This window comes from Silene latifolia, chromosome 6 (assembly GCF_048544455.1).
Source record: "Silene latifolia isolate original U9 population chromosome 6, ASM4854445v1, whole genome shotgun sequence".
Lineage (NCBI taxonomy): Eukaryota > Viridiplantae > Streptophyta > Magnoliopsida > Caryophyllales > Caryophyllaceae > Silene > Silene latifolia.
In genome coordinates, this window is record NC_133531.1 from 104,083,198 (window position 1) to 104,103,433 (window position 20,236).

The window sequence follows — 20,236 nt, forward strand, 5'->3', positions numbered from 1 at the left end:
GGATCAAAGTGCTTGGCTAGGACAGTGACTAGGCCGCCATTAACAATAACGGTTGTACCCTTCTTCCCACTATCTACATGGAGCCATCTATCAACCAATAGCCTCAAAGAATTGTAAGGCTTGGTATGAATTCTTCCAATATTCAAAGCCGATTCAAGGAGAATAAAATCAAGTCTTGTGAAATGATTGGTGTCTTTCCTAGCAATTATGGTATTTCCCACAACTTTGTGCCATACTCTTATGCCCGGATGATGGACCAAAAGAGCACGACAAGCATGAAAATCATCAAATTTCTTCCCGGAGATTGCCTCCCAAAGAGGCTCGGGGTCATACTTCCCATATTGCTTATGATATTTCTTTTCATCGCTAAGACCCAAAATTTCACCCAATTCCGAAAAGGTAATGCGTCTACTAATGTTAGCTAGACGAAACTCAAGATTTTCCCTATTCTCAACTTTGGTGACATTTAAAGAACTTAAGAATTCCAAGACAAGGGAGGGGTATGTTACTTCCTTTGTTTCAAATAATTTCTTCAAACCCATGGCATTGAAAAAGGCTTTTGTTTGTTCAAGAACACCCAATTTCTCCAAAGCATCTTTACATATGAATTTGGTGGTTTGAATTGATTTCAAAGCAAACTTGGCAAATGTCTTTCTATGGGTATCGGAAATAAAAGTTACCTCCGGATAATGCAAGAGTTGATCGATTACCGGAGTAGAAGGTGATGCTCCCATAGAAGTTTGTTGTTGTTGTTGTTGTACTTCCAAGTTTGGTGTTGCTACCACCATTGCCAAAGCTTTCTTTGTTTGGAGAGCCTTTTGCCTTTGAGAGAGAGCCTTTGCCTTTGGTGCCTTTGTTGCCTTTGTTGCACCCTTTGTCCTTGCCATTTGATGAACTAACCAAGAAAAGAATCAAAAATCTTCAATTTGTAGAATGCCCAAATCGATTTGAAGGTGAAAGGCTTTGCCTTTATGAAATCAAAAATCGACTCAAAGGTTGAAGATTTTGTTCTTGGTTTTGATTGTTATTGAAGATGGAGTGATTGATTTGTTGTTTGAAGGATGGTTTGATTTGGTTTTGGTGGATTTTGTTGAGGGTTTTTGTTTTTGTGATGGAGAGGATGAGGGTTTTGATGTTTAGGGTAGTGTTTGTGAATGAATGAATGAATGAATGAAGGTAGGGTGGGTTATAAAGAAGTCAACAATTTCAGAACGCAGGGACAATCCGTGCGGATTGGGCGCAATCCGTGCGGATTCTGCAGCTTCAAAATTTTCAAAATCCCGCCTAGAGACGGGCGGATTCTGGGAATCCGCTCGGATTCTTTTTGAGGGACGGGCGGATTTTGTACGGGACGGACGGATTTCAGTCCGAGAGATTTTTCTTTGTTTTCTTCAACTGAAGACGGGCGTCTTGTATAAAAGACGGACGGATTACGTGAGACGGGCGTCTTTCCGAAATACGCTCGGATTCTTCAACAGTCAAGAAATTTGCAATTTCAGCTCAGCTCAGGCCGGGCGTCTTCTCATCAGGACGCTCGGATTTGCTGCAGACGGGCGGATCTTCAGGAATCCGCTCGGATTCTGGTCCTTTGTACCCGGATTCACTTCATTCGTGCACAATGCATTTCCCTTTACCATTCTTCCATTCTTCTTCATTTCTTGTGCTCTTCATTGTGGGGGCACTACTAAGGCATGAATAACCTAGGCAATTGCCATCCCCACACTAAGGTAAAGCACTACACATCAATTGAAATTGTTAGTCCCTCCCTCACTTCTCTCTTACATGACAATTATTTTGATCAAAGTAAATAAAATCCAAAAATGACAAAAATGCAATACAAGAATTGAAATGTAAGTTAGGGAGTTAGAAATATTTACAAGTGGTGGTTTAGGGAGGACTCCACCAAACTCTCATTCTTGATGAGATGTCAAGGGGGCATGTCCAAGGTGTTGTTGATGTTTCTCAACACCTTGAATAAGTAATCAAAAGCTTGTTCATTGTTATGGTAGAGGTCCTCAATAGACCGTGCCCCTTGTTGTTGATCATGATCGATGGCATGCCCAATATAGGGATTAAAGATCCCTTCAAATTCTTCGTCCCAAAGACCACAAACTTCATTGAGTTGATCATTGAAAATCTCTTGCTTAGATGGAGACAACTCTCCCAATTTCTTGTCTTGGCCAATGAGGCCATCCTCTTCTTCCTTGGTTGATTTTGATGAGCTTTGCAAGCTCTCCTTGTCACAATTCACTTGCTCTTTGAATGGAGCATCTTCAATTTTCTTCCTCCATTGGAGTTCCGATTTCTTCCTTTCATCTTTCCGGCTATAGTGATCAATCATGAAACATGGCTCATGTAAACGAGGAGCTCTCATGGTTTTGTCAAGATTAAAAGTTATGCTTTCATCTCCCACTTCTAGAGTGAGCTCTCCATGTTTCACATCAATCACCGCACCCGCGGTGTGTAGGAAAGGTCTTCCTAAGATGATTGGAATGTTGGAATCTTCCTCCATATCAACAATGACAAAGTCCACCGGGATGAAAAACTTCCCAATTCGCACGGGGACATCTTCCCATATCCCTAATGGTGTCTTCGTCGATCTATCGGCCATTTGAAGTGTGATATTGGTGCATTTAAGCTCTCCCATTCCCAACCTTTTACTTACCGAGTACGGCATGACACTCACACTAGCCCCTAGATCACATAAGGCTTTGTTGATCGTCGTGTCGCCAATGGTACACTGTATTGAGAAGCTTCCCGGATCCTTTAACTTTGGAGGTGAACTCCCTTGAAGTATTGCACTACTCACCTTAGTGAAGGCGATAGTCTCAAGTTTCCGGATCGACTTCTTCTTTGTGAGGATATCTTTCATGTACTTTGCATAGGCCGGTACGTGATTGATTAATTCCGTGAAAGGAATTGAGACTTCTAAGTTCTTCACAATTTCCATGAACTTTCCAAGTTGATCATCAAATTTGGGCTTGGCTTGATGACTTGGAAAAGGAAGTCTAATCACAATGGGCTCCTTTTCTTTGGCTTTGTCTTCATTTTTCTTTGAACTTTCTTCTTTTGATGATTCCCCTTCTTTGGGGCTTTGCACCACAACTTCATTCTCACTAGCTTTCACAACTTCATCCTCAACTTGCTCCTTCGGTGCTTCATATCTTGTACCACTTCTCAAGTGAATGGCACTAACTGTTTCATGTCTAGGGGGATTACTTTGAGGTGGTAATTGCCCCTTTGTCTTTGTGAGCTTGAAGATGCTAGTTGAGTCAATTGTGTTTCCAACATCTTGGTGTGAGCTAGAATGTTGTTGATGGTGGTGTCTTTTGCTTGGCTATCTTTTTGCATTTGAGTGAAAAATTCTTGTTGATTCTTTTGCATTTGGAGGACCGCTTTTTGGACATCAAAACCTTGGTCATTTTGGTGATTGTATGGATTTTGATTTTGGTAACCTTGGTTTTGATTGTAAAAGGGTCTTTGATTTTGATTTCTCATGGGTGGTGGAGTGTATGTTGTTTGAGGGTTTTGAACATTTTGGCTTTTGTATGAGAGATTTGGATGGAACTTGGTGTTTTCATTGTAAAAATATGAATAAGGGGTACCACTTTTGTAAGCTTGGAAAGCATTAACTTGTTCGGTTGTTCCCCTACACTCACTTGAGTCATGACCCAAAGTTCCACAATTCTCACATATCCCACTTGGGATTGATGAGGATGCCGTCATGGCATTGACATGATGCTTTGATGATTTTGAGTTTTCCTCAAATCTAGCCATAGCTTGTTCAAACTTCAAGTTGATTGTGTCAATGTGAGCACTAAGTTGAGCACCCAATTGAGTAACGGAGTCCACTTCATGCTTTCCTCCTCTAGTAGCCTTGCGAGGCCTACTATATTGTGAATTATGGACCGCCATTTCCTCAATTTTGTTCCATGTTTGATTGTCATCAACTTCGGTGAACATTCCATTTGATCCCATATTGAGAATGTTCCTTGAATCTTCATATAAACCATTCCAAAATTGTTGCACTAAAAACCATTCGCTAAGTCCATGGTGAGGACATGAGCGACAAATACCTTTGAACCGCTCCCAAGCTTCATACAAAGATTCTTCATCCCTTTGCTTAAAACCCGTAATTTGAGCTCTTAGCATGTTAGTCTTTTCCGGTGGGTAGAATTTTTTGTAGAAAGCTAGAGCTAACTTCTTCCAAGAATCTATTCCAAGGGTGGCCTTATCAAGGCCCTTCAACCATTGCTTTGCGGTGTCGATTAACGAAAAAGGAAATAAGACCCATCTTATTTGGTCTTGAGTCACGCCCGTTTGAGAGATAGCATCACAATAATCGCAAAAGGTTTCCATATGAGAATGAGGGTCCTCACTAGGCATTCCCCCGAATTGGCTCTTCTCAACTAGTTGGATGAAGGCGGACTTGGCAATAAAATTACCGGTGAGATGTTGCGGTGTAGGAGTACCATTTGGTAGATTCTCCTCGGTGGGTATAGAGTGTGACGAGAATTTAGGCATTGTAGGTGGATTTTGTGTGGTATTGTTTAATGGGTTCTCTTCTCCTTCTATTGCGAAAGGATTGACAAACTCACTAGTGGGTTGAACAACTTCACCAACACCTCCCAAATTCCTCCTAACAAGTCTCCTATTATTCGTCAAGGTTCTTTCGATTTCACGGTCAAAAGGTAACAAATCTCTTTGTAACCTTCTAGACATGCAAAATATCAAACAACTCGAAAACAATTAGAACAAACCTTGAGGAGTTTTACTTCCCCAAGGTGAAAAAGACACAACTAATAACAATAAAAGAAATCTTAAATCAATTAAACACCGTCCCCTAAGAACGGCGCCATTTTTGATCGAGGCCATTTCGTGTTCACAATTAAGTATATGTGGTCGTTGGTCAATGGTCGATACAAAACACAATTTATACTTCACAAACAACTCTACAATTAGTAAAGAGGCAAGTAAAGGTCGGATCCCAAGGGACGGGTATTGAAATGAGAATTCTATTGTAACTAGTAGTGTCTAAGGGTGTCACAAATTGGGTTGATGTAGAAGGTCACTAAACTAGAATAACAATGAAAATAAACTAGCAAGATGAATAAAATAAGGGGTGTAAACAATTGATTAAAAGCACTAGGGTGTCATGGGTTCATAGGGGAATCATGGGATATGATCATACAAACATGTTCTCAAATTATAAGCAAGCAATTATTGTTGTGATGGATTGAGTTGGGTTATATCTTACAATCCTAGGAAAGTTTGGGTCCCGGAGCCGAATCGATTAGATTGTACAACACCTACAAGTCGACTTAATCTTCCCTACTCAACAACATGCATGGTCTAATGAGACTCGAGTTGGGTTATGTCTTACAAGTCTCATTGAAAAGATAGGAGATGATAGTAAATGCAAGGATTCATAGGCTTAGCATTTCATCAAACATAACATGTGCATGAGTTGAGATCAAAACAAGCAAGCAAATAAAACATGAAAGCATATTAATTTAAGCATGAATCATCCCCATGTTGGTTTCCCCTAATCACCCATTAAACCCTAGCTAAGAGACTACTCACTCATTATCATATTGATCATGCTAGAAAGGTTGTCAATCATACTAACATAATGAAACATGATGAATAAATGAAAGTAATTAACAATAATTAAAAAGGGATTAAGAGATTATACCTACTAATGATTCCAATAATAAAGCAAGAATAATAGAAGTACTTGAATCCTAGATTGAGAGGTTGTCAATCTCCCAATAATAACCCAAATAATCTTCAATTACCCAAAATAAAGGATGAACAAGAGAGAGATTAAAGAACTAAAACTTGGATTAAAACTTGATTAATAATTGATTAATACTTGATTACAATATTGAAGAGAGATTTGATTGATATTAACTACACTAATTATTGATAAGAAGAACCTTGCTTCTCTAATTAGCCTAATGGGGTATTTATAGTGAAAATTAGGGAGGATGCATTAGGGTTAACTAAGGGCTAAACTAGTAATTACACTTTTTAAGTTGAGCAAGGAGAATCCGGTATTTTCTGAGAGAAGGGCTTCTCTTTTCGTAGCTTGAAGAATGAAAATCGTCTTTGTCTTTGAAATCCGTGCGGATTGGAGTCGGGACGGCCGGATCTGGGCTGAGGAATCCGAGCGGATTCAAGAGAGGGACGCTCGGATTGTGCTGGGGGAATCCGAGCGGATTCCAAGGTGGGACGCTCGGATTGGGCTGGACGGACGGGCGGATTTGGTACAATCCGTTCGGATTGTTGGTCAGCTTCAATTCTTCTTCTTTTCTTCCCTTTTCTTCATAAATTCCTTGGGGATTTCCTCGGGGACTCAAGGATCCTTTTCTCAACATTGCTCTTCTACTATGATATGTACAAAGGCCTTCTAGTCTTGTCTCTCCTTGATGCTTGGTCATTGAATACAATCAATTTAGCCTCGTTTTGCCATGAAAATGCAAGATTCTTACTCCTTTCCTACCAAGGGATCAAAATCTCAAAGAATATGCAAAACAAAGAACTAAAGATAAGAAATGACCCAAATAGGCACTAAAAAGCATGGAAACAATGGTAATTCGGGGGCTAAATATGCGCCAATTATGGTCACATCACCGCCAGTGGGGGACCGCAGCCAATCCTCACTTAAGCCCCGCTCATCAACGAGCGATAACCCTGTCCATTAATGTGCACATCCTCTCCTGTGGCGGGTTCCACAGAGGGTGAAACTAGGGCGTGAAGCCACTCCCGCAAGTGACTCCACTCAGCCGAGGATGCACCTCGTGAACATCATCAATAACTTTCACAACTCTACCACCCAACTCAAATTATAAGAACAACAGATAATCATAATACCAATTACAACAATCACAGTACAATCTTAAATCGATTAACAGTAAAACGAGTAGGGAAACCCTACCTTATCGCTAACCATGAAAATGCATCCACAAATAGCCAAGTAAGATTCCGAGACGCATCCTACAATGGTAATCATATCCTATTATAAGACTACCCCAAAAGCTTACTGAAATAGACAACAAAGCAGCGACTTACCTAGTGACGCAGACCTACGGTGATAAAGACGACATCCTCACGTGCATCCTTCATGTGGAATCCCGTCCCCTTCCATGGTTAAAGTCTATGCTAGATGAGAGTGTAGGGAGAGGTGGGTGATAGGTGAGAGAGAGATAAATTAGGGTTAGAATGAAACGAAACCGTCGAAATAAAATAAGACTTGTGAACTTGCGTTTTACAATAACGCGTCAACAGCAGCAAGACTCGGTCGAGTATTCCCACCACTCGACCGAGTAGAGTCTACTAAGTCGAGCAACCACTCCCGTAAGACACTTCTCTTCACTTAGCCTCTCGCCTATCCCCTCCTAGGATCTTCCATGGTCAAAGGGTCGATCAAAAGGGTCCCTGGACATCGTGGATGTTACAGTAATAACCCGTATTTTATAATTATATAAATAATATTATATTGTATTTTACGAGTACGTTTTAAGACGGAATAATAATAATAATAATACACGATATACGAATATATACATAATACGATGTAGTACACATACAAATAAACAATCTTACTACTTATCTACCCTATCCATCTTATCCTCACAAAATCTCAACAAAATCCACCACAAACATGAGAAAAGAGAGGAAGAGAAGAAAAGGGAGATTCCGTCATCTCGCCTCGTGATCGTAAGGTAATACCGTCTTTTACCTTAATTAAATTTCACCGTTTAATTCGCCTTGACCCTGACTCACCTAAGACCGTCTTTGACCTTCATTTGATCATCGTTGACCGTCCGAAATATGGGTTTGACCGAGTATTACATGGTTATTAGTGTTGTTGTGTGACCATCTTAAGACGAGTTTTTAACCCTCAAACCTTGACTGATTTGGGGTGGTATTGGGTGGAGGTTGTTGTGGATTGTGTGGAGAGTTGAGTGGTGGTTGTGGGTGGTGGAATGGGTGGCTGTGGTGGTCGAAAATCGAGGCTAAAAAGGGGTGTACGGGTTAGTGGTGTTTGTGTTATTCTTGGGTGTTGATGTCGACCGTGGTGTTATTACTGTCGTGGCTTGTGGTTGTTGGTAGTGACTTGGGAAAAGGACACGGTGAAGGTGGCCGTAGTGGCCGGTGGTGGCCATGGTTGGTGCGTTTGTGTTTGTGATTGTACGGTGGTGTTATTGGGTCGTGTGGGTGTGGGTTGTTGTTGGCACCGGGTTTGGCCTCGTGGCTGCTACCTTGGACGGCTGTGGTGGCGGTGTGACACCCCGCGATAAAGCGGAAAATATAACTACTAAATTAAAGCGGAAATTTGTGATATTTTAAAAACTTTTAAAATTACTAGTTAAAGGATAGCACGCGGGTGCCACTAAATAAATGAAACAAATACAACAATAGGCAAACTTAGGTTATTACAACTAAAACTAGCAAAACTAAGGTCTAAGGGTTTAGTTCTCGCTAGCCCACACGTCTTCCCCACGTAAGCATCTTCACCACCTGTCATTCATGTAAACATGAACGCCGGAGTCAGTGGGGAGTAACTCAAGGTTCTCCCAGCCACAATATGTCGAAACGAACATAATAAAGAACATAAACAAACAATCATATTAGATAAGATATGGGTGAATCAAATTATAACTAAACATGGGATCATACGTGTTTAAACCAACAAGAATAAAAGAAATGATGGTATAAACAAGTAAGACATAAGCAACAATAAATAAATGGAGAAGAAAGACAAGGAAACAGACACGATCACTTAGCCACGAGCACGTATTTCAAGGAGATATGACCAAAGTAACCATCCAAATAATGCAAGACATTTATCACTCTTATACTATAATTTCCCCGGGTAGGACTACGATAATAATACGGTCGTAGTCTAAATCTGCAGATTCTCGGGTGTACATCCCGATTCGACGTGCGCCAGCACAGCACGCACCCAAGACTCGACTACTAATGGAGATCGAGTACCCCAGTCGCCAGAACAGCACGAAAGTGGCGGAAAGACTAAGATAAGACTCACTTGCCAGCACACCACAATTGGCCCAAAACCACACTTGCCAGAACAGCACAAGTAGGCCAAACCGTACTTGCCAGCACAGCACAAGTAGGGGAAAATGCATGTCAAGCACATACGATGGTATTATGGCATTTCTACAAGAATACGGCTCACAAGTGTAAGACCAATACAAAGTGTAGACGGAGTATCCGACTCAGAGGCTACCTTTAAAGCATGTCCGAGATACCACACACAAGACTACATCCTAGACTTCAACCTCTTGGTAGGACGACGATCATATCGCAACTAGAGGGCATATGGTCCACCTCTAGTATCCGATAGGACCAAGACTCAGGGACGGGATTATTAATGTCACATTCATACTTATGGCCTGCATCACCATAAGTACGGATGGGAACATCAATCCCGACGATCATATCGCAACTAGAGGGCTTATAGCTCACCCCTAGTATCCGATAGGATCAAGACTCTCACAACAGAACAATACAAGGCACTATCAAGAATATGACTCTTACCAGTACTTATAGTAAATATATCGTACTTGTATCATATTAATAAATATTCCATTTCATAATTTAACATGCCGGTTAAATAAAATATAACAAGTGATAATGAATAATTTACGTTATATGAAATATACGGGTTAAAATGTGACCAAGTCCAAGTGACTCATCTATGAGCCCAATAAACAAATTATAAGGAGTCTAATTGTTAGATCACATTAAGCCCAACAAACAAGATATGTTAAACCCAACTTGATACTCATGTAAAATTCAAACATATAATCATGTGAAGCCCAACAATTTGATCATGTGAGAGGAATATGTAAATAAACGGCAAATAATGAATTTAAGATACATAAATCATATGACGGAAATTCAAATTAATTAAACCCCAACTAAATATTTCACGGCTAAAAATTAACCTAACCGGGGCTACGGCCTAGCCATGACTGACACCTGCCCAACTACGGTCTGGCCGCACACCAGCCATGGCCTGCAAGACCTGGCCACGGCCCCTGTACAGAAGAGCCAACAACAAACAACATAGTTGGTCGTGATCCCTCGTGTGGGTTTAGTTTTCAGTACTTGTCGTTAAGAGCACTTAGACCAAAACACAATTTATAACTTCACAAACAACTCTACAATTAGTAAAGAGGCAAGTAAAGGTCTGATCCCAAGGGACGGGAATTGAGATGAGATTTCTATTGCAACTAGTGGTGTCTAAGGGTATCACAATAGGGGTTTGAAGTAGAAGATCACTAAACTAAATTGCAATAAAAGTAAACAAGCAAGATGAGCTAAAAGGGATGTAAACAATTGATAAAAAGGCACTAGGGTGTCATGGAGTCATAGGGGATTCATGGGAGTTGATCATACAAACATATTCTCAAGTTATAAGCAAGCAATTATTGTTGTGATGGATCGAGTTGGTTTATATCTTACAATCCTAGGAAAGTTTGTGTCCCGGAGCCGAATCGATTAGATTGTACAACACCTACAAGTCGACTTAATCTTCCCTACTCAACAATATGCATGGTCTAATGAGACTCGAGTTGGTTTATGTCTTACAAGTCTCATTGAAAAGATAGGTGATGGGTAAAAAAATGCAAGGATTCATAGGCTCGCATTTCATCAAACATAACATGTGCATAAGTTGAGATCACAACAAGCAAGCAAATAAACTATGAAAGCATATTAATTTAAGCATGAATCATTTCCCATGTTGGTTTCCCCTAATTATCCATTAACCCTAGCTAAGGAAACTACTCACTCATTATCATGTTGAACATGCTAGCAAGGTTGTCAATCATACCAACAAAGTGAAACATGATGAATAAATGAAAGTGATTAACAATAAAAAAGGGATTAAGAGAATTATGCCTACTAATGATTCCAATAATAAAGAAAAGAATAAAAGAAGTACTTGATGCTTGATTGGAAGGTTGTCAATCTCCCAATAATAACCCAAATAATCTTCAATTACCCAAAATAAAGGATGAACAAGAGAGAGATTAAAGAAATAAAACTTGTATTAAAACTTGATTAAATGTTGATTACAAGATTAAAGAGAGATTTGATTGATATTAACTACACTAAAGATTGCTAAGAAGAACATGCTCTTCTAATTAGACTAATGGGGTATTTATAGTGGGGATTAGGTACATAAATTAGGGTTTACTAAGGGTTTAAATGACGATTAAGTCCTTGAGGAATCGCCGGTCTCTAGGGAGACTCCGGTCTCTTTTTCGCCGGTCTTAGTAAAAGATGCGCATCCTTCCTTGAAGCTTGTAGAAGACGAAAGTACTGTCTGGGAATCCGGGCGTTTTTGGCACGGGACGGGCGGATTTGGGAGCTTCTGGACGGGCGTCTTGTGGAGGATTTGCCCGGGCGTCTTGTGGAGGAAGACGCTCGGATTGTGGGTGAGGGACGGGCGTCTTCAGGGCAATCCGCACGGATTGTCAAACAGTTTCATTCCTTCTTGTTTTCTTCCTTTTTCTTCATGAAATCCTTGAGGATTTCCTCGGGGATGCAAGGATCTTTTCTCATCATTGCCCATCTACTATAGTATGTACAAAGGCCTTCTATTCTTGTCTCTCCTTGATGCTTGGTCATTGAATTCAATCAATTTAGCCTCATTTTGCCATGAAAATGCAAGGTTTGCACTCCTTTCCTACCAAGGACACAAAACCTCAAAGAATATGCAAAACAAAGAACTAAAGACAATAAATGACCAAAATATGCACTAAAAAGCGTGGGAACAAGGATAATTCGGTGGCTAAATATGCTCTAATTATGGTCACATCAAATATCCCCAAACCGAACCTTTGCTCGTCCCGAGTAAAGAGGTGACAAAGACTAGGACCATTATTGAAACTAACCTAATAACATAGCCGATATGAGATAATTAGCGGGTCTCACTCCGCCCCTTCAACTCACTACAAGACAACCATGAGGTAGGATGACTTCTTGCAAGGCAAGGTGGGTCTTGCCAAAATGGCGACACATCCATACATTAAGCACACAAAATCAAGTAATGGATGCATCTACAAAAGAATAGCCACTTTCCTCATCTAAGTGGCGGAAATTATCTACAAGGGAAGCAATTCAAGGGTACACACTCCTTCATAGATGCAATTTCTTCAAACTACTAAGCCTAGAAAGATACCAATAAATCACCTCCAAGTTGTGTCAAGCTAGGGTACCTTTGTCCTCAATCGTTAAATGCTTTTGTCAATAGTAGACTCCCTATGGTGTTAGAAACACTGGAGGATCGCGAAATTCCTCTTCTTGCCTAGACAAGAAGAAGGGTCGTCCCCTCTCTACCATGCACAAAAATGGATACGATGGATAAAGGGATCAATAGATATTTGAGTTTCACTTTGGGAGTTTGCTTTGTTTTCCCCCCCAATTTCTTGTGGCATATAACATTTGAGAACACTTTCTTTTGCCATTTGTTTTGATTTTTGGCTTTTCAACACTTGACAACTTTCAACTTTTTGCATTTCTTTTTGAACATTTTCAAAGTCACCCCATATGTAGTGAGGGTGCCTTATATTTGAAGCATTAGGAGTCTATTTTTGATCCTCTTTTCATTTGATGCAATTTTTGCAAACTTTCTTTTCATTTCATTGAACTCAAATTGATTTCTTTTTGTGTCCATTCCCTTTGATGACAAAAATGTGGTAGATATGGATGATGGATGGATGCATGGTTTCAAGGGTCACCTTGGAATAAACGGTAGCCAAAGAGTTATCACACCACAAGATACTCTTGACTAGGCCTTAATCCATGGGTCAAAGGATACTAGCATGACACATCCTAGGGTGTTTTACAAGCATTCTAACAAGCAAAGTCTTAAGAAGAAAAAGCATATACTAGGGCCTATATACACTTGTCAAGCTTCCCAAGTAGACGGTTTCACAAAATTTTTCTAACATGCAACTACATGCCATGATGCAACTAGCATATAAACATCCTAATGCAAATGATTCTACCAACTAATATGACATATAAACTAAATGCAAGTCCTAGATTCACATTGTTATACCGCATCAATCAAAATAAAGCCACATAGTCATTAACATAAAGAGGAAAAAGGAGATTGGAAAGATCATACTATACGGTCTTCAATATCCTCATGTCTCGGATGTGGCGTAGTCAATCAATGTGAACAAGGATAAAACAAACACAATATATACAATAATATATACATGACTACACTACAAAGGAAATGAACTTGTTTTTGGATTTTCAAATTTTTTCAAATTTTTATGGTTTTTCGAAATTTTTTGATTTTTTTGGTTTTTTGAATAAAAGTTAAGTTATAATTCCTCATCCCCACACTAATATGGGCATTGTCCTCAATGGCCAAAATGATGAGAAATTATGCAAGCATGATGCATGAATTCTACACTAAATGCAAGCTATACTAATCTATACTACATGATGCATGGGTTTTTGTTTATGACGGAGAGCGTAATTTAGATTACCTCCCGTTGCGTATGCATGTACTTCCCCAAACCGAGATAGAAATTATTTCTAATGTCCTAAAGTTGGTGGTAGTTCATGCACACAAGATGCAATGCATGAAAATAAATTTGTCATTTTGGATTTTCAAAAGTGGGAACAATGAAATAAGAACACCTCAATGGGGCCGAGGTGTTAGTCCTCTATGTTGCTAGGACTCTCCAACCATGATCAAGATAAAATAAATAAAATAAAGAAAGAAGTAGACAAACCTCAAGAGGGTAGGAGCCTCCAAAGCTTGCTAGTCTTCCACCATATCATCATTGTCATCATCTTCCTCAATAGAAGTGGACTCATCACCACTTCCCTCTTCACTTCCTTGCTCACTTCCTTCATTAGCCTCTTCTTCATTAGCCTCTTCCTCTTAATTTACCTCTTCATCAATGCTTTCATCAATGACCTCATCACCGACAACCTCATCGTCACCCGGTATCTCACCCCTAGATGCACTTGGAAAGAAGACTTCCCTATCCGCCCAACTAGGCAAAGGACACGAAGGATCAAGTAGTCCTTGCCTAGATAAATGAAGGAGGGGTGGATATTGGGCTAAGTATGCATCTTCCCGATCCTTATAAGCTTGTTTGTGCATCTCTTGCATAAGTAGAGTCATGTAGTCATTGCTTGCTTTAACACCTTCGGGTTTGACCTCTTGATACTTGAATGGATAGGGTGGTGTGACAATGGAGGAGGAGGGCATTTCAATTTCACCCCTTTGTTGACGGATGATGTATTCGGCTTCTTTTGAGAGGGGAAGAAGGTAGTTGGTCCGATGGACACTCAAACGGCATATCTTGGAAGGCAAAGTAAAAGATCTAGCATCATTGGTGAGCCACCCATATTTGGTGTCAAGAGGGTTATGAGTGACCCACTTGTACTTGTTAATCATGGCATCCATGTCAATGAGATGACCCCTTTTTTTCGCCACATACTTGTCATCCTTGTTGAAATTCGGATCAAAGTACTTAGCCAAAAGAGTGACTAGACCTCCATTTACAATAAAAGCGGTGCCTTGCTTTCCACAATCAACATTGAGCCATCTTTCCACCAAAAGCCTTAGAGAATTGTAAGGCTTGGTGAATTCCCTTCCAATATTTAAGGCCGACTCAAGTAGAACACAATCGAACTTGGTAAAGTGGTTAGTGTCTTTTCTTGCAATGTTAGTATTCCCGATGACCTTGTGCCACACTCTAATGCCCGGATGGTGGACTAATAGAGCGCGACTAGCATGATAGTTCTCAAATTTCCTCCCGGAAATCGCCTCCCAAAGAGGAGCGGGGTCATATTTTTCGGGCTTCTTGTAATAACTAGGTGAATCACTAAGACCTAATGCTTTACCCAATTCATCAAAGGTGATACGCCTACTCACATTGGCAAGGCGGAACTCGATGTTTTCTCTAGTCTCTACCTTAGTAACTTTCAAAGAACTCAAGAATTCTAAGGTAAGGAAGGGGTATGTCAATTCTCTTGTAGTAAACAATTTTCCCAACCCCATGGCTTCAAAGAAGGCTTTTGTTTGTTCAAGGACACCCAATTTGTTCAAGGCATCTTCACATATGAATTTGGTGGGTAGAAAGGATTTTCTAGCATACTTGGCAAATATATCCCTATGGGAGTTAGAAATGAAAATAACCTCCGAATAGTTTGATAATTGAGCAATTTTCGGAGTTGTTGATGTTGTTGCTTCCAAGGGAGGAATTTGTTGTTGAACTTCCAAGTTTGAACTAGCTACCACCATAGCCAATGAGGCTTTCGTTGCTTGAAGACATTGTTGTCTTGTTGAGAGTGCCTTTGCCTTAGGTGCCTTTGTTAATCCTTTTGTTCTTGCCATTGATGATTATACCAAGAAAAGAGTGAAAATCTTCAATTTCCAAGTATACCCAAATCGATTTTAAGATGAAAGGCTTTGCCTTTATAATTTAAAAATCGACTCAAAGGTTGAAGATTTTGGTACTTGGTTTGATTTTTGTTGGAAGAGGAGTGATTAATTGTTGTTTGAAGGAAGTTTGGATTTGATTTTGTTGAATTTGGTTGAGGAAATCTTGTTTTGGTGATGGAGAGGATGAGGGTTTTGAGTTTGGGGTTTATGGGTAGTGTTTTGAATGAATGAATGAAGAAATGAATGAAGAAATGAATGTGGGAGGGGGTATTTAAAATACCCGAAAATTTTTAAACTGCAGGGGAAGACGGACGTCTTTCCTTCGGGACGCTCGGATTCTGCCTATTTTTGGTTCAGGATTCTCGCCTAAAGACGGGCGTCTTTCAGCAAAGACGCTCGGATTCTTCGATTGCAGGATGAGCGGATTCCTCTGAAGACGGGCGGATTCTGAGACAACAAGCTTTCTTATTTTTCACAGGCAAAAAGAAGGGCGTCTTTTTGCAAAGACGGGCGGATTTCTGAAGACGAGCGTCTTCTCTACCAGGACGCTCGGATTCTTTGACAGTCCCAAAATTTCAAATTTTCAGTTAAAATGGACGGGCGGATTCTGGCAAAGACGCTCGGATTTCCTGAAGACGAGCGGATTCCCCTTGAAGACGCTCGGATTCTCCCTGTTTTACCCGGATTTAGTTCCATCCGTGCACTTGCATATCCCTTGTCGTTTTTCATTCTTCAAATCCCGTATTCTTCATTGTAGGAGCACTACTAAGACATGAATAGCCTAGGCAATTGCTATCCCCACACTAAGCTAAAGCACTACACATAAATTAAATCATTAGTCACTCCCTCACTTCTCTCAAAAATGATAATTACCTTGATCAAAGCATAAAAATCCAAAAATGACAAAAATGCAATGTAAGAATTAAAATGCAAGTTAGGGAGTTAGAAATATTTACAAATGGTGGTTTGGAGAGGACTCCACCAAACTCTCATCCTTAGTGAGATGTCACGGGGGCATGTCCAAGGTGTTGTTGATGTTGCTCAACACCTTGAAAAAGTAGTCAAAAGCTTGTTCATTATCATGATAAAGATCTTCAATAGACCTTTGCCCTTGTTGTGCTTCATGTTGGTCTTTATCGATAGCATTACCAATATAAGGATTGAAAATCCCTTCAAACTCATTGTCCCAAAGACCACAAACTTCATCTAATTGATCACTAAAGATCTCTTGAGTTGATAGAGACAACTCTCCCACTTTCTTGTCTTGGCCAATGAGGCCATCCTCTTCATTGCTTGACTTTGGTGAGCTTTTCAAGCTTTCTTTGTTACAATTCACTTGCTCTTTGAATGGAGCATCATCAATTTTCTTCTTCCATTGGAATTCCGACTTCTTCCTATCATCCTTTCGGCTATAATGATCGACCATAAAACATGGTTCATGCAAACGGGAAGCTCTCATGGTCTTGTCAAGATTGAAAGTTATGCTCTCATATCCCACTTCTAGAGTGAGCTCTCCATGCTTCACATCAATCACCGCACCCGCGGTGTGTAAGTAAGGTCTTCCTAGAATGATTGGAATGTTGGAGTCTTCTTCCATGTCAACAATGACAAAGTCTACCGGGATGAAAAACTTCCCAACTCTTACGGGAACATCTTCCCATATCCCGAATGGTGTCTTCGTCGATCTATCGGCCATTTGGAGTGTGATATTGGTGCATTTAAGCTCACCCATCCCTAACCTTTTACTCACCGAGTACGGCATAACACTAACACTTGCCCCTAGATCACATAAGGCTTTGTTGATGGTGGTGTCGCCAATGGTACACGGTATTGAGAAGCTTCCCGGATCTTTAAGTTTTGGAGGTGAACTCACTTGAAGTATTGCACTACTCACCTTAGTGAAGGCGATAGTCTCAAGCTTCCGGATTGACTTCTTCTTTGTGAGGATGTCTTTCATGTATTTTGCATAGGCCGGCACGTGATTGATTAATTCCGTGAAAGGAATCGAGACTTCCAAATTCTTCACAATTTCCATAAATTTTCCAAGTTGGTCATCAAATTTGGGCTTAGCTTGACGACTCGGAAAAGGAAGTCTAATCACAATGGGCTCCTTCTCCTGGACCTTGTCTTCATTTTTCTTTGAAATTTCTTCTTTTGATGGTTCTCCATCCTTGGAGTTTTGCACAATTTCTTCTTTGTCACTAGCTTACACAACTTCATCCTCAACTTGTTTTTTTGGTGCTTCATACCTTGTACCACTCCTCAAGTGAATGGCACTCACCGTTTCATGTCTTGGGGGATTACTTTGAGGTGGTAGTTGCCCCTTTTGTCTTTGTGAGCTTGAAGATGCTAGTTGAGTCAATTGGGTTTCCAACATTTTGGTGTGAGTGATGCGATCCCGCTAAGTGTTCACAAATTAAGATGTGGTCGTTGGTCACGGTCGAATCAAAACACAATTTATAGCTCCACAAACAACTCTACAATTAGTAAAGAGGCAAGTAAAGGTCGGATCCCAAGGGACGGGAGTTGAAATGAGATTTCTATTGTAACTAGTGGTGTCTAAGGGGTGTCACAAATTGGGTTGATGTAGAAGGTTACTAAACTAGAATAACAATGAAAATAAACAAGCAAGATGAATTAAAGGGGTGTAAACAATTAATTAAAGGCACTAGGGTGTCATGGGATCATAGAGGAATCATGGGATATGATCATACAAACATGTTCTCAAATTATAAGCAAGCAATTATTGTTGTGATGGATTGAGTTGGGTTATCTCTTACAATCCTAGGAAAGTTTGGGTCCCGGAGCCGAATCGATTAGATTGTACAACACCTACAAGTCGACTTAATCTTCCCTACTCAACAACATGCATGGTCTAATGAGACTCGAGTTGGGTTATGTCTTACAAGTCTCATTGAAAAGATAGAAGATGATAGTAAATGCAAGGATTCATAGGCTTAGCATTTCATCAAATATAACATGTGCATGAGTTGAGATCAAAACAAGCAAGCAAATAAAACATGAAAGCATATTAATTTAAGCATGAATCATTCCCCATGTTGGTTTTCCCTAATCACCCATTAACCCTAGCTAAGAGACTACTCACTCATTATCATGTTGATCATGCTAGCAAGGTTTTCAATCATACCAATAATATGAAACATGATGAATAAATGAAAGTAATTAACAATAATTAAAAAGGGATTAAGAGATTATACCTACTAATGATTCCAATAATAAAGCAAGAATAATAGAAGTACTTGATGTTTGATTGAGAGGTTGTCAATCTCCCAATAATAACCCAAATAATCTTCAATTACCCAAAATAAAGGATGAACAAGAGAGAGATTAAAGAACTAAAACTTGGATTAAAACTTGATTAATACTTGATTACAATATTGAAGAGAGATTTGATTGATATTAACTACACTAACTATTGATAAGAAGAACATGCTCCTCTAATTAGACTAATGGGGTATTTATAGTGAAAATTAGGGAGGATGCATTAGGGTTAACTAAGGGCTAAACTAGTAATTACACTTTTTAAGTTGAGCAAGGAGGACCCGGTATTTTTGGAGAGAAGGGCTTCTCTTTTCGTAGCTTGAAGAAGACAATCCGTGCTGTGAAGAAATCCGGGCGGAATAGGGTCGGGGCGGGCGGATTGCACCGTTAGAATCCGAGCGGATTCTGGGGAATCCGGGCGGATTGTTGAGGGGGAATCCGAGCGAATTCAGGCAAGGACGCTCGGATTGTCTTTGGGCGGACGGACGGATTGTTGACAATCCGCTCGGATTGTCGATCGAAAGATAGTAACTTCTTCTTTTCTTCCCCTTTCTTCATAAATTCCTTGGGGATTTCCTTGGGGACTCAAGGATCTTTCCTCAACATTGCTCTTCTACTATGATATGTACAAAGGCCTTCTAATCTTATCTCTCCTTGATGCTTGGTCATTGAATTCGATCAATTTAGTCTCGTTTTGCCATGAAAATGCAAGATTCTTACTCCTTTCCTACCAAGGGATCAAAATCTCAAAGAATATGCAAAACAATGAACTAAAGATAAGAAATGACCTAAATAAGCACTAAAAAGCATGGAAACAAGGCTAATTCGGGGGCTAAATATGCGCCAATTATGGTCACATCAAATATCCCCAAACCGAACCTTTGCTCGTCCCGAGTAAAGAGGTGACAAAGACTAGGACCAATACTAACCTATCCTAATAATATAGCCGATATGAGACAATTAGCGGGTCTCACTCCGCCCCTTCAACTCACAACAAGACAACCATGAGGTAGGATGACTTCTTGCAAGGCAAGGTGGGTCTTGCCAAAATGGCGACACATCCAAACATTAAGCACACAAAATCAAGTAATGGATGCATCTACAAAAGAATAGCCACTTTCCTCATCTAAGTGGCGGAAATTATCTACAAGGGAAGCAATTCAAGGGTACACAATCCTTCATAGATGCAATTTGTTCAAACTACTAAGCCTAGAAGGATACCAATAAATCACCTCCAAGTTGTGTCAAGCTAGGGTACCTTTGTCCTCAATCGTTAAATGCTTTTGTCAAGAGTAGACTCCCTATGGTGTTAGAAACACTGGAGGATCGCGGAATTCCACCTCTTGCCTAAACAAGAAGAAGGGTCGTCCCCTCTCTACCATGCACAAAAATGGATACGATGGATAAAGGGATCGATAGTATTTCCCCCCCAATTTCTTGTGGCATATAACATTTGAGAACACTTTCTTGCCATTTCTTTTGATTTTTGGCATTTTA

The 20,236-nt window shown here is 40.1% G+C and overlaps 1 non-coding gene across 1 annotated transcript; it reads left to right on the top strand.

The window, feature by feature from the left end:
* The first annotated feature begins 4,045 nt into the window (after nucleotides 1-4,045).
* LOC141589101 (small nucleolar RNA R71) lies at nucleotides 4,046-4,152 on the top strand. Its single transcript, XR_012520054.1, has one exon. It is a non-coding gene; the product is annotated as a small nucleolar RNA R71 (small nucleolar RNA).
* Nucleotides 4,153-20,236: the final 16,084 nt, after the last annotated feature.